This window comes from Cibotium barometz, chromosome 65 (genome assembly GCF_041138505.1).
Source record: "Cibotium barometz isolate CiBa-2024 chromosome 65, ASM4113850v1, whole genome shotgun sequence".
NCBI classification, from domain to species: Eukaryota; Viridiplantae; Streptophyta; class Polypodiopsida; order Cyatheales; family Cibotiaceae; genus Cibotium; species Cibotium barometz.
The window spans coordinates 20,608,123-20,623,812 of NC_141110.1; the positions used below are offsets into that span (position 1 = coordinate 20,608,123).

Consider the following 15,690-nt stretch of genomic DNA (forward strand, 5'->3'; position numbering starts at 1 on the left):
ACCCTAACACCCAAAACACCTGTTCTCACTTCTAAGCTCATCCCTTTGAATCCTTGAAAGAGGTGGGACTCTTGAGAAAGTGTTCTGAGGCAAGGGTCTTCCTTCACTTTTGAATTTCCCAGCATCTTGATTCTGATTAGGGCATTGTTGCCTCTTTGGGGGTGGAAAGTTTGAAGCCTTTCCCGGGGTTTGGAACCTTTTAAAGTTTAAGGGTGCAGGCTTCGGCGGCGGGACCTTAACAACAAATGCTTTGCCAAAGTCCTTTGCCATTCTGATAGCTTAAGGGTGCAGGCTTCGGCGGGACCTTAACAACAAATGCTTTGGCAAAGTCCTTTGCCATTCTGATAGCTTCTGCCATTGAGACTAGTTTGGCATTTTTCACTAAAGTGTCCAATGGCTCGTTCATCCCTCGAATGAATCTGGCCATCAGCTGCTCTTCATCCAAAAGTGGAGAATATCTGAGGAGAAGGGAAAATGCCTGATAGTATTCTTCAATCGTCCCGCTATCCTACTTCAGTTCCAAGAACTCAATTCATTTTGGTTTCCAAGAAGCCCGGAGGACAGAACCTCTTCCTGAGGTAAGCTTTAAGATCTGACCAGGTCTGGGTATTTCGGTCGAGACGGTTTGTCTCGCAATGGTTCCTCCATGCGACCCTGGCCATTTCCACAATTTTCAATATGGCAAGAACCATCTTGCGCTTCTCGTTTTTTATAACCAGTTACATCAAAATACTCTTCCATTGCCTCGATCCATTTTTCCACTACTTCTCCTAATTGTTCCCCTTCACCCTTAAAGGGACCGGGTTGGGATCGGTGCAGGGCTTTACAAACGTCCGGATCTAACTCTTCATCATCAGTAAGAGGATCCGGCTGCCTACCATGGCCCGCGCGCCTCATGATTCTGACAAAACGATATTTTTGTCAACTTAACTTTGTCATCAGATTTATGACTATTTAATTTTTGAGATTTATTTCTTAAACAAATAAATATTCCATCATAATTCTTGAAAACACGATTCACTTTGATAATTTTATTAACCAATATTCACAACCACGAAAACAATTTGGAATCTTTTGCAAAACATCATTTATTATCAAAAGTTTTTGATATATACATAGAGTGTCTCGGCTCCAAAAGTCACCGCCTCAATCGTGTACGCATAAAAAGGCGATACTGCAATGGAGACATACTATGATATACACGATTTATCATTGATAATGGTGTTGTAATTCTTCTCCTAGGAATAAAGCGGCTAAGAAGTCTAAAAATACAGCAAGAAATTCTAAAATTCCAGGGTAAGTGATTATCGAGTTGTACATAATGAACAACTCCTAGCCTTATCAAGATCATGGCTAGCGAGATATTCTGTCTGATTCTCTATCGTTGATTGGTATTGACGCGAATACTTCGCCCTCCAGAGAACCACATATGTTGACGTCGCTCTACTAGATCAGGAAAGTATAGATCCTCAAAGTGACGAGCAAGTCTCACTATACTTTCTCGGGTTGTAGCGGAGTTGATGAGATTTTCGAAGGCAAAGGCGATCATATCCTTACTCTGGGAGAGTCCAGGAATGCTAGATAGATTTGGGGTATCCATCCAGTTCAATTTATGAAGTTCATTTCAAACATAATCTTAACAAGTGAAAACATTATTTCCCAGATTTACTTTAAAATTTTAGGCAATTTTTGCTGCTGTTTCTTAAGTTTACAACAACGCTTTGATACCAACTGTGAGACCCCTCTGCCCCCTCCGCGCACCAGATTCCCGATTGCTAGGGGCGAAAGTAGCTTCCTCTTGCGCGGGGCAGGGTTTCCCACTCGAGGCCTCGCCCTCGAATGTCCGGATACGAGACTAATATGGTGGTCATTCTGAAACCGAATCCAGGAAAATTTCCCTTGCCTGAAAAACGGGAACGATTTCACCTTTTTTATTTTCATAATGAATTTTCTAACGGGGTCAAGAGACTAAACTATCCTTCACCTGATTAAACCAGATAGAAGGAAAACTATCACTAACTTAGTTTGAAGAAATCAACGCTTTTCTCCTAATCAAAATCAGGCAGCACAGCCGTTGATCTAATCATTTGAGGAAATCAAGGCTTTTTCCCTAACCAAAGTCAGGCACAGCCATTAATCTACTCATTTGAGAAATTCTTCAGGTTTTTGTTTAACTACTCGAATTCTAAGCGTATTCCTATTATTTCAATTTAATTATTAAAACTCCACTGATTCCAGCCTATGGGCCCATGGGTTAGCTACCACCCACCAACCACTGGAATCGATAGAACCAAAAAATTACTCACCCACCCATAATTTTCTTAACTTTTGCTTTTGAGTATAGATACGCACACACTCCTCTTTAAAACTTTAACATATAAAATAATCCATTGACAAACAGTTATTGGTTACAGATGTCATAACTCAAAAATTTCATCTAGTCCCTTATTTCTAAAAAAAAAACAGTATCACTCTAGACTCTCCGTTTGAGACCAACTAGTCAGCCAATGGATCCAGTAACAGATTACAATAATCATTTCGTCCATCATACATATCTTCCACAACATACGCATGGGTGTCCTAGGCACCGTGAGCCCGTGCATTGCCTGGTCAAAACCCTCCAGGATCCTCCTTATGTGTCTTGGCACTTCACTCAGGGACCGCTTCGTCGGCCCTCACCCACCATCGTACCGGAAGCGCACCATTTTTCAACCATACCGAGGCTGGTCAAGACCTAGGCAAGCTTTGCCGCATGAGTTGTCCTTTGAACACTCCCTGCCAGCTGTTGCAACCAAACTTCCCTTAGAAAAACATATACCAAATGCTCCCTCCAGCATTCTGGCGTAAGACAGTCCTTTAAGAAAATAGGGTTTCTAAGCAAGGTTTCAGTTTAATTTTCTTTTAAATACAAGGAGTATTTCTTGAATCAGTATCAACAAAACTTTTTGATCGTAATTCTGAATTCCAAACTAGAATTCCTTGAATTCTATAACCTTGATCTACATATCAATTCGAAGGGTCTCAAACTTAGTTTTAGATTTGGCGAGAGTTTTGAGTGTATTTTTCTAAACTGGTCACACCTTCTTTTCTTGAAACTGACGAAAGAGTTTGATCTTGGTCATAGTCTGATTCAAGGTTCGAGTCTGATAAGATTTTTCCTAAACTATCTTTCTCGAAAAGGTTTGATAATTCAGTTTTTATTGAATTTCTTTCTTTGAATATTCACTTAACTGATTTCTAAATTAGTTACGAATTCCAATGAAGAATAAATTAATCATTTATCTGAATATTTCGATCTCGATAGATTTCTTGAATTTTCTTTTTACAATCCGTGTGAATATAAAACGATAGAAATTTCTCTCTTAGAGTATTTAATTTTTCATTTATGCATCTTTAAGAAAGGTTGGAATGTAAAGAAGAGAAGGGGGTGGCCTTTTCATCAAAGGTATAGCATTTGAATTTAATTCAATTATTTACAAAACATAACTTTGTGAATATATTCTACATTCTAAATAGTCCCATCATGGAGAAGTGGATTGGGAGATACAAGGATACAATCAATAGACGAAAGGATGAGAGAAGAGCTTTCAGAAGAGTAAATAGATGTTTGCCGTTCCCGCCCAGCTTGGAACCTCTACCAAATGTGATCAATATAGAATAGCTTTGTATGGCAATATTGATGACATCGCAAAATGGAGAGAGGATCGCAAGAGAAGAGCATGAGTATGCAAGAGGATGTGACCCTCAAGTAAGTACATTTTTTATCTCTGTCTCATGTATATACCTTATTTAATGCACTATACAAACTGTCATGCTTTTGTTTAATGTTAGTACAAACTATATAATGCAATATGGTCAAAGGGAAGGCACTTTTGCACAGAGCATGTGGATTCTAAAAGAAACACATTTGATTGTGGTGTGATGGTAACTTTTGAGCAAGAAAGTCGAGCTAGTAGATATGATACCAATGTCATAGGCGACAATCTTAAGTATTGTGGAACTATTCAAGATATTCTTGAGGTTAGATTTAGAGCATTTAGTCTATTCATCTTTGACGTCAAATGGTTCAAGGTGATATATAGAGGTGCTCAAGCAACCGTGAAGAAACATCCAAATGGGTTCTTTCAAATTGATTTCACGAAAATGATGAGAAAGATACTTTTGTACTACCTCAAAACTGTCAACAGGTTAGTAACCCAACCAATCCCTAATTAAATCTTGATGTAGTATAATAAAAGTGTAACCCCTTTGCTTTGTGATATTAGGTTGTGTTCAATCTAATTGATCCAAAGTGGTGGTATGTTATATAAGTTTCCCCTCGTTCAAAACATATCTTTCAAGATCAAAATGTGGAGGTCAAATCTTTGGATGAGGTGCAAGTACTACCTCAAATCGGCTCATTAGAAGAAGACGATGAAGAAAACATTTTAGAGGGGGCCGATCAAGAGCATGAGGAACATCAATCCAAAGAAGATGATGAGTCACCTATCAATCATGACAATGATTCATTAGATCATGATAGTGATATTGATATTGATATGGAACCCCATCTTTTCATTGAGCTTCCATTAGATATAGACATTGATGAAGCAACACATATGGGTTTATTACAAGATGGGATAGATTCATGATCTTGACATTGTTTCGCTTCTCAAAAGTTTTCAACTATCTTTTTTTTTGCTCAAAATATGACTCCAAGGGTTCTAATGGATGTTTTTTTAAAACCATAAATCATTTTCTGTATATATGTGACATGTATTTTTTAAATTCAGCATCCAGCAACTCTCTGGAATTTCATGCAGCTAAAATAGTAATGAAATCTCGTTGCTAATTCCGCTGCATAGGTGACATCACAGTATAGCAATGAAATTTTACTGCTATAAGCGCTGCGAAAGCGAAAATTTACTGCTATGAACGTTGCCTAGTAGCGAAATTTCGCTATTGGTTAGGCAACGACCGGAATCCCCGACATCCCAACAAAATAAACGTTGCTATGCCCCCGACATATTGTAGTGATTGTAACATCCTTTTCTATATCTCAGTTGAAAATCAAACTCTTGGAGCAACTCTACCCATCAAGCTTTGCGTCCTTTCAACTCTTTGACTAGATAGCCATTTGATACTCTCATGATCAAAGACTATCTATTATCTGGCACCATATAAATAATGCCTCCACTTCTCTAAGGCATGATTAATAGTATATAACTCCCTTTCATAAGCCGAATAATTTTGTTGAGCTCTATCCAACTTTTTACTTTTGAATGCAATAGGTTTCCCCCCTTGTAAGAGGATTGCACCTACTACATCACTACTAGCATCCAGCTTTTTACTTTTGAATGCAATAGGTTTCCCCCCTTGTAAGAGGATTGCACCTACTGCATCATTACTAGCGTCATCATTACCACACAAAGGGTTGATTCGGATCGACAACTTGGAGAATGAGAGCTGTAGCTATAGCTACCTTAAGTTTTTCAAACCTTCTTTGCTGGGAATCCCCCCAAACGAAGGTCCTTCCCTTTCCTTTAAGCTGATCCATCATTGGAACATCTATCTTAGCATAATCTTGAACATACTTTCTATAGAATCCAGACAAACCAAGAAAAATTTGTAATTCTTCTAAGTTTGTAGGATGTGGCCATTTCAATATGGCTTCAACTTTCGTTGGATCCATACGAATGCCACCTTCCGAGATTATGTGGCCTAAGTATTGAATCTCTTTTTTGGCGAAGCATTCACATTTACTCTTTTTTGGCATAAAGTGAATGCTTTCTAAGTAACTCAAAGACTTGCCATAAGTATTCGAGATGTTCTTTCTTAGTGCAACTATAGATTAGGATATCATCTACGAAAACCACGATAAATTTTTCGAAGTAAGGTTTCAAGACACTCATGAGTGTCATGAATGTGGCCAGAGCATTAGTCACACCAAAGGGCATGACTAAAAAAACTCATAGTGACCAAACTTAGTTCGAAAAGCAATCTTTTGGACATTCACTTCCCGAATTCTCACTTGATGATATCCATATCGTAAATTGATTTTCGTAAAGTACTTTGTCCCTTGGAGTTGATCAAACAACTCATCTATTCGTGGCAAAGGATACTTATTCTTAATCGTGATTTGATTCAAACCACTATAGTCTACACATAATCGCATAAACCATCTTTTTTCTTCACCAATAGAATTGGTACCAATAGAATTGGTGAAGCCCAAGGGGAAGCGCTTGGTCGAATGAATCCATTCTTAAGGTATTCCTTTAACTGTCGTTCGATTGCTTGTGCTTTCTTAACACTAAGTCGATAAGGAGGCTTACTTACTGGCTTTGAGCTAGGTATTTCTTCGATTGGATGCTCAACATCGCGGACATGAGGTTATCCTTCCGATATCACGAACTACTATATCCCAGACATCTTTATCATAGCCGTTAATCAAAGAAACCACATACTTATGATCACGGGATTTGTGGCAACTTTAATTTCTTGACTGAAGTATAGTTCAAGAAATTGTGTGTGGCACTATCATCAATCATAACTCGTACCTTGCAACCTTTAACGGTGACCATGAATTCAAACCAACTCATTTGGTCCAAATGTTGGCACCCACATCGATGACATGACACAACATGCATGAGTAGAATCAGCATGATAAACTTGAACCTCTTTAAACTTATGAGAAGTCTCTAGAGGGAGCACTTAAATAGTGTGTACTTACTTTTCTTTACTTTGATCACGTTGATTTTTCTCATTTTCTTTTATCTTAGGACACTATAGTTTACTATGACCTTTTTCCATGCAGTGAAAACATAAATTTTCTTATTTAGCTCTTTCAAAATCTTCATGCTTCAGAAAATTTTGTGGTCCTTTAGTCTTCTTAAGCTTCCCATTTTGTAAATAGCCTCTCTCACCTTCTTATCTCCACAACCAACTATAACAATCAGAAGAATAAACTATGCATAGAGAAAAATGGAAGTTAGTATATGAGCCTACAAATTATGTACCACAAAGAGAAAATGAATAAGCGAATATTTATATACATGTAATATCTTGTGCCAATTTTGTGTCTTGAGGCCATATAATTGTTCCTCTCCTTTCTTTTTGGTCTTTGTGAGTGAAGGCACCCTTCAATGAATGCATTACTCATGTTGGTGTACAAAAACAGGCAATCACACTTTTCACCTTATTGTGCTCGTTTTGTTCTCCTCCATGTCATTATCTGCACTTTGTCGAGCCAATACCTTATGACGACCATATGTCCAGACATGCTCAATAATTATACGACATTGTTATATATATTGGCCCTTGCATCGATCACACACACAACAAATTTTTTCTCTCAACCATGCCTCTCGGAACCAACTTCCGGCCCTTGATGTGATCACTGTCAAACAACTTTAACCTGCCCAAAAATGATTAAGGGTTCAAACAAAACACAAAATACCATATAGAAATGTTTATAGAAAGTTACTCAGAACTTCGCTACTACCGCACAGCGACTACAATAGCATTTTTTCACTACCCAACAGGCAAAATTAGTAGCGAAATTTCACCTGCTGAGGAGCGACCTGGAAACTGATACTCCCGCCTAAAATGCCATTGACGGGAGTCAACGGCGTTGACGGGAGTAAAGTTCTACCTACTTCCCCTACCCTACACATGTAGAGGCTACGCATGCAGGCCGTCTATTCGTCCCACCACACCTCTTCTTTCAAGGCTATTCCATCAATCATCTCTTCTTTCAAGGCTATTCCATCAATCATCTCTTCCTCTCCAAGGTAGGTACCTCTTCCTTCTCTCAAGCTTTAATGGAAAGCTTCAATGCTTTCTCTTATTCCAAGCTTTCATGGAAAGCTTGTATATAGCTCTATGTGAGCTTTTCTTTAGAGGCTACGCATGCAGGCCGTCTATTCCTCCCACCACACCTCTTCTTTCAAGGCTATTCTATCAATCATCTCTTCCTCTCCAAGGTAGGTACATCTTCCTTCTCCCAAGCTTTAATGGAAAGCTTCAATGCTTTCTCTTATTCCAAGCTTTCATGGAAAGCTTGTACATAGCTCTATGTGAGCTTTTCTTTGCCTTCGCCTCTCTTTCCTTCACCTTTATTCCTCCCCCTGTCTTTCCTCTCCCTTGCCTTAACGCTAGCCTAATGCATAGAGCTAATATAGAGCTTTGATGGAGAGCTCTCCACCATCAAACCTATCTATTAGGCATTATATGCATAGAGCTATGGTTTAGGCTTAACAATGTATAAACTAATTTATTTCATTCACTTATGCATTAAGAGTAGATTTTAGGGTACTCATCTCTTTTTCCCCTTGTTCTCTTTGCTTGCTAATGTGTTAATGAGAATTAACTTTTTTATTTACTATGTTTTTTTTTTGATAGGTTTATTCAAGTGAACAACGGTTTAGGCCAATCCTCATATGGCATCTCATTAAAGAGGTAAGCCCTCTTTTTTCATTTTTTGTTATGCTTCTTCTCTTTGTATTTTTGCACCCTTGGGTGCCGGGTATTAGGGTTAGGTCAATAGTCTATGCAATAAGCTTATGCAATAGGCTTATGCATAAGCCTATTGCATAAGGGCTATGCATAGCCTATGCAATAAGCCTTATGCAATAGGCTATTGCAATAAGCCTTATGCATAGCCTATTGCAATAGGCTATGCATAAGCCTATTGCATAAGGGTTATGCATAAGCCTTATGTAATAGCCTTATGTAGTATAAGCCTATTGCATAAGCCCTTATGCATAGCATATTGCATAAGCCTTATGCATAAGCTTATGCAAAATGCTATACAATAGGCTTATGCATAAGCCTTATGCAATAGGCTATACAATAGGCTTATGCATAAGCCTTATGCAATAGGCTATACATAAGGCTTATGCAATAGGTTTATGTATAGGGCTTATACAATAGGTTTATGCATAAGGCCTATTGCATAATATGTTAAAATGAACTAACTTTTTGATTTATTATGATAAGTTTTTGTAAGTCTATTCAAGTGAACAACCACCAAGGGATTAGCCCATGGGGCAGCTCGAATTCTCAAACAAGAGGTAAGCCCTCTTTTTCCATTCTTTATTTATGCTTCATCGCTTCAAGTTTTTGCACCCTTGGGTGTTGGGGAGGATTAGGGTTAGGTCAATAGGCTATGCATAAGAACTATGCATAAGTGTTATGCATAAGCCCTATGCATAGGCTACACATAGGGTATGCATAAGCTATGCATAGGATATGTGTAAGCTATGCATAGGGTATGCATAAGCTATGCATAGCCCGTGCATAAGGGCTATGCATAGGCTACGCATAGGGTATGCATAGGCTATGTATATGCATAGGGTATGCATAGGCTATGCATAAGGGCTATGCACAGGCTTATGCATAGAGATATGGGGCATTGTTATAGGCCATCTAAAAATGCTGTTTATGTCAAGTTAGGAGTGGTTATCCGCGAGTAGGTGGTTATAGTGGAGGGGGAGCCCTCTATCTTCTCACTATCCTTCTCTTTGTAATAGAGGAGTTGCCTTTGGCTTTAATATGGGGAGCGTATGGAAAGTCCTCAAAAGCTATCATCCAAAAAGGGGGACTGTCCACCCTACTTGTCTAAGCAGTATTGTAGGAGGTCTTAACAATGTTCTAATATCACATGTTGCCTTTTTTGTCTAAGCTTTAAGCATGGCTTTTGGTAGAGAAATCGTGTTTTGTTACCTCATGCATGTATGTATAGGCAATATTAGTCGACCCCTCACAAGACCCTGATGCAAAAAATCTGCTATCTATTATAAACAAACGATATGGGCAGTAAGCTTGGTCTCAGTTTACTTAAACACAGGTATGGTTCCATCAAACCTTTTCACATACACAAAGTTAATCTTTTATGCATTCTATAAGTCTTATTTTTTAATCTTATATGCAGGCAAGCTTACAATCAGGCTGATTGACGCCAAGGGGAAAATCTACCCCACTTGGCCAGTCAGGGCATACCACGCCTTTGATAAGCAAGGGGACGAGTGGTGCAGGCCTATCACGATATGGTTGTGATGAGCCCACACCACCTTCCCTCGACTAGACCCACCCCTGCTCCCTCATGTCCATCTTCACCACCATGACGACGACGTGGTAGGGAGTTTGGGGGGCTAGTAGACGTGCTAGCAGGGGGGAGTAGGCTACTTTTGCTTTGGCAAAAGTAGCACTAGGTCTCCCGATGCATCTCCCCAGCAGGGGGGCTCTTCATCTACACATTATGAGCCAACCCCCAGGAAACCCATTCCACCATTCGATCCATGCACCCTACCATACGTGGATGTCGAAGGTGCCCTTGTGATGGATGCACAAGGAAAGCAAGTCATGAACCGCATGCATGTACTTGCAAACCTAGAGTTCATGAACTCCTTCAAAAAGTGGAAAGCATAAGATGAACTTTCAAAGCAATACATCATTGATGTGCTTAAATTGGAGTTTCTTGATCCACATGTGGGTCTTTGCTTCTCTGAGGACTAGATGAAGAGATGAGTCAAGCTTTTTCTCTCTAATAGGAGAGCAAATATCAAGAGAGTAGCAAAGAATAATTTGGAGAACCGCAACATTTGTGTGGTCAAGGAGTGGAGGCACGCACACAGCTTTGTGAGAAAGCACCCATGTGCTTTTCAACAAGCTGCAGCACATCAAGTGTTTCCCGGCGGTTACGAAAGCGAGGGGCTTCACACTTCGGCTTGGGAGGAAAGTCCTCCTTCATTACTCATTTCCTAAAAGTACCATTTTTAGTAATCATTTCTTCTCCTCTTTCATTTTGTTTTGTACTATATTATTTTATTTAACTAATTGTATATTTTCTTAATTTTTTTGTAGAGGGAAGTTATTGGGCGTGACCCAACAAAGGAGGAGTACGACTATGGATACAGATCCCCCCGTTCGTAATTGCAGGCATGGATGCGTATAGCGAGGCGTACACTTGGATGAGACCATTTTGGGGACTCAAGTAGATGAGGTAAGTGGTCTTAAACCCTTCTCTTTTCTACATCTAATTGTATTTTATTGCCCTTACTTTTCTTGCGCTTGATGGCATGTATGTAGGAAGAAGGGAAAGAGGAAGAGGAGGATCCTGATTATGAGTATGAAAAGACGCAAGGAAGTGAAGAGGACGACGAAGATGATGTTGATGATCACTTGGAATCCGATGAGGATTCTAGTTAGTGGCCTCTTCATTGTAAAGGTTTTTTGTATATATGGCCAAAGGCTCGACACTTTATGAAATAAAATAAATTTTGGGCTCAATTGCATTCTTCACAATCTATGTGTTTCTTATGCTTGTGTTTGTGTCATAAAACTGAAACTGCGACTCTATTTTAATATATAAAAAAAGAGCTTGGGCAATTTTGCTGCTATTTACACTGCTCAGAGCAAAAGCACTGCACAGTAAAAAAATAGTTGGGGCAGTGCTTTCGTTGCTGCCCCAGCTCTTTTTTTACTACGTAGTGCTTTCGCTGCTGAGCAGTGCAAATATAAACAAAATTTCGCTGCTATTTTCGTTGCTAAGCAGCGAACCCAGCAAAAATAGTAGCGTTTCTAGCAGCAAAAATAGCCCGACATCTACCTACCCTTCTTGTTATAAAAACATTGCTACACCCTCATTCTATTGTAGTGAATTTGGTAGCCGATTCATTGAGTCGTATGCCCATGGTTAATGAGTTGAGTTTTACTCAAATTAAGAGTGATTTTTGGAATCACTTAAGGGGAAGTGCTTTGGCGATCCACATTATGCCCACGTATGGAGTGTCATAGAGAAGAGGGATCCCTTAACTACAAATAAAGATGGCCCCATTTATGAGACCGACACTTCCACTAGCAATAAGTCTCGAGAGATGTCTCAAGGAGACATATCACTTACGAGTGATGAAAGAAATCGTTGGAAAAAAATTTCAATCAATAACGGTTACCTACTTTACAAAGGTAGAGTATGTATACCTTCGGACTCAGACATTAGGCGCCATATTTTATATGAATGCCACGATAGTCCGAGTGTTGGTCATCGTGGAATACGGAAGACATATGCACTAGTTAAGAGATAATTTTATTGGTCTGGCTTAAGTAAGGACGTCCAAGACTATGTCTTAAATTGCCAAAAGTACCAGGTGAATAAAGTAGAACGCCTAAAGGTAGGTGGTTTCCTAAGTCCACTAGAGATCCCAAATGGCAAGTGGGAGAGTATCTTAATGGTCTTTATAGTTGGATTACCTAAAACGAACAAAGGCCACGATTCGATTTGGGTGGTCATAGATAGGTTGATAAAAAGTTTTGATTTATTCCGACAAAAACGACAGTGACTACGGCAAGGCTATTCATCGAAAATATCTATCGACTATATGGCTTACTTGCCGATATAGTTAGTGATAAAGATACAAAGTTTAATAGTCATTTTTGGCGTGCTCCGTTGAAGAGATTGGACACCATGTTAATGAGTACGGCTGATCATCCTCAAAGTGATGGTCAAACCGAGAGAGTCAACCAAGTCTTGGAAGACATGCTACAAGCATATGTAAGCAAAAAGCAAACCAATTGGGAAGAATATTTTACCCATATTGGAGTTTGCTTATAATAGTGCCAAACATGCAATCATGGGATTTAGTCTGTTTATGTTGATGTATGGTTTTCAACCACGAACTCCAGTGGCCGTTGGACCCAAGAAAGAAAAGATATAAAAGGTTAAAGATTTTCTTCATCACGATCTCTAGGAGATAACAAAAATCGCGCGAAAGATAATGTTAAGAGAGCACAGGACCGTGCTAAACATTATGTAGACAAGGATCGTAGACAAATCATCTTTGTTGAGGAAGGTGTTGATAAAGTGTTTTTAAAGGTTCCTGCACACTCCGAATCTTAAAAATAGGGAGAAGTCTGAAGCCATCTCCAAGGTATTGTGGTCCATTTACAATATGTAAAAAAGTAGGTGGTGTTGCTTATAAATTAGCTTTACTAGAAAGGTCTAAAGTTCATCCAAATTTTCACGTCAGTAGACTGAAAAAGAAGTTGGGTGTGATGACGATAATCTCGTCAATCAAGAGATCCTAGTAGAACTTATCAAACCCCCATCCTTACCACACGAACCAGAAAAGGTCTTGGATTTCCAAGAGAAAATAACTCGACACTCTGTACGACAGGAGTGTTTAGTCAAGTGGAAGGATAGATCAGAAGAAGATTCTACTTGGGAAAAGGTAAGCACACTCAGAAAGAGGTTTCCAAATTTCATTTTTGAGGAAAAAAACTCCTCCTAAGGGGGGAGTAATGTCATAACAATGGAATTAGTCCTTGTATGTCGTGATGCGTTATGGACTATAGTTGATTGCACAATTTCACATGTAATGGTACAATGGACATGTATGTTCACCAAGTAGGGGTTCAATTGGGCCATAGTGTTCCTTCCTCATGTATACATGCATAATTGGTATGTTATAGACTAAAGTTGATTGCACAATTTCTGTGCACATTCAATGGTACAATGGACACGTCTGTTCACCAAGCAGGGGTTCATATGGGCCATGGTGTCCCTTCCTCATGTATACACATGCATATAGCACCAGTGTGCACTGCAAGCAACAAGTACACATACGTGAGCATGAGTGGACCTCCCTATCTTGTATAACGTACAATCAGAGGAGGGTGTTTGTGCGATAGACTCTGTTTTCTCTCTCCTGTCCCAAGACTTGCTTCTACTGTTTTTGTGAGTACCGACTTACAAAACCTTGTTTGGTTGAGTATGGTATTGGCTATTCTATTTTCTTGAGGATAGTAGGGTGCTGCTGACTTCTGATGGAAAACCACGAACTTGGAAGCAAGTGTTGTATCGCATCACCCACAGATCGGCTTCCTTGTTTGTGGTTACATGCTCTTGGTAGAAATTTCTTGCATCCCTTTTGTTCATAGCTTTAGCAGTAACTTATTATGTACTGTAGCAGCCATCATGAGTAGGCCTGAAAATTTCTGTTCACCGATTTTTCTTAAAAGCCACCTACATGATGTGTAAGGACATTCTGTCGTGGTCTCAGGGTTGTGGAGTGACTAGCGTATGTGATAGGCATTTTTGAAGAGTTATCTGCAAGCTGTGAAGAGTGTAGGGTATTGTGCTTGCTTTTGCTTCACCTTCTCGTGTTCATGTTCTCTTAGTCCCATGCTTTCCTATGATGTGGTGGTTGTTGATAAGGTGCAATGGCCTGGTGAAGTCTTCTTAGCTCCTCCTTTCTTAAAAGCGAACGCCAAAAGGAAGCGAGGATAAAATGAGTGAGGGGGGTGTTTGACGATGGCTGGGAGCGCCTCTTCCCCCGCAGGAAGCGACTTCTTTTGTATGATGGGCACTGGCACGTCCTTGAGCCAGCACTGCGTCCCTGAAAAGCTGCATGGCCTGCTGCGCATGTTGTCCCTCGTATTTAAATCAAATGTTATTATTATGGTTGGCTGATGCACCGGTGTCATCAAGTCAGGATGGCCGAGTGGTCTAAGGCGCCAGACTCAAGTTCTGGTTCTCGTGAGAGAGCGTGGGTTCAAATCCCACTTCTGACAGGCTAAGTAAGATTATAACTGCTGCAGTGTACATGTCATTTTGTCAGTACTTATTATTACCCTATTATGCTCGTTTAAAGGTGTTCTTACATTCTCAATCGGATGATCTATTGAATGCTAGTTAAGACTCTTTTGAAAGCCGGCATGCATGTCAAAGGCAGGCAGCGGGTAATTAGTCGCCAGATAGGATCGAATATGGCCCCGTAACTTAGGGAGAAGGGGTGTTGTTTTCGAACCTTTCCAATTGAAAGAAACAGGGCAGAGGAATCTTTGGCACGCGCGTAGGGACAAAAGATCGAAGAAGATCTACGAACCGAACGTCGATGGCCGAAGACACCACGACATCGTGTGGCGTCCCGCTTTTCTGACCGCTCCTTCGCTCACAATTAGTGGACTGGTATTGTACAAGACATCGTTTTATCACAATTAGTGGACTGGAGTTGGAGCTATTGTACAAGACATCGTTTTATCAAAATCCACAACCTATCTAATGGCTTCTCTTGATATCTAATGGGTCCTTAATGTATCTTTTCAAGATATTTAACCATATATCTTTTTTAAAAATCATAGACAAATGCCATGGATTCATAATAATCAAGAAGATTAATTCATTTTTTTGTCAAGAAGATTAATTCATTAATCAAGATTAATTAATCATGTGAGAGAGAGAGAGAGAGAGAGAGAGAGAGAGAGAGAGAGAGAGAAGGCTCTGGAGAACTTGAGTACTTCTATAGAGTGACTGGCGCGCCCTCTTCTTCCCTAGAGTTGTCGGCCACGGCTAGGGCAACAAATAGATGAGACATGGGGAAAACACATGTGCAAAATAGCTGCTTCTTCCTTATTTAGGCTCACGACAAGAAGTTTTTGCAAAATGACTGGTTTTGGCTGTCAAATGTCTTTTTGTAAGGTTCAAAATTCAACATTTTAAAGCTTCAAAATGTTGTTTGGAAGGCTTCTACATGTTTGTACCTTGCTTTATATTATCCATATCTAATGGCATGTCCACGAGAGAGAGAGAGAGAGAGAGAGAGAGAGAGAGAGTACAATACATCATTTTAATATTTCCAAAGGCAAAGGTGTGTAGAAAACAATGAATGCAAATGCACTTCTTGACAAGTAGTGCATCTATGGAGATTTTTTGTA

The 15,690-nt window shown here is 39.6% G+C and overlaps 1 non-coding gene across 1 annotated transcript; it reads left to right on the top strand.

Annotated features, from left to right (window-relative positions):
• Positions 1-14,463: 14,463 nt before the first annotated feature.
• TRNAL-CAA (transfer RNA leucine (anticodon CAA)) lies at positions 14,464-14,547 on the top strand. Its single transcript has one exon. It is a non-coding gene; the product is annotated as a tRNA-Leu (tRNA).
• Positions 14,548-15,690: the final 1,143 nt, after the last annotated feature.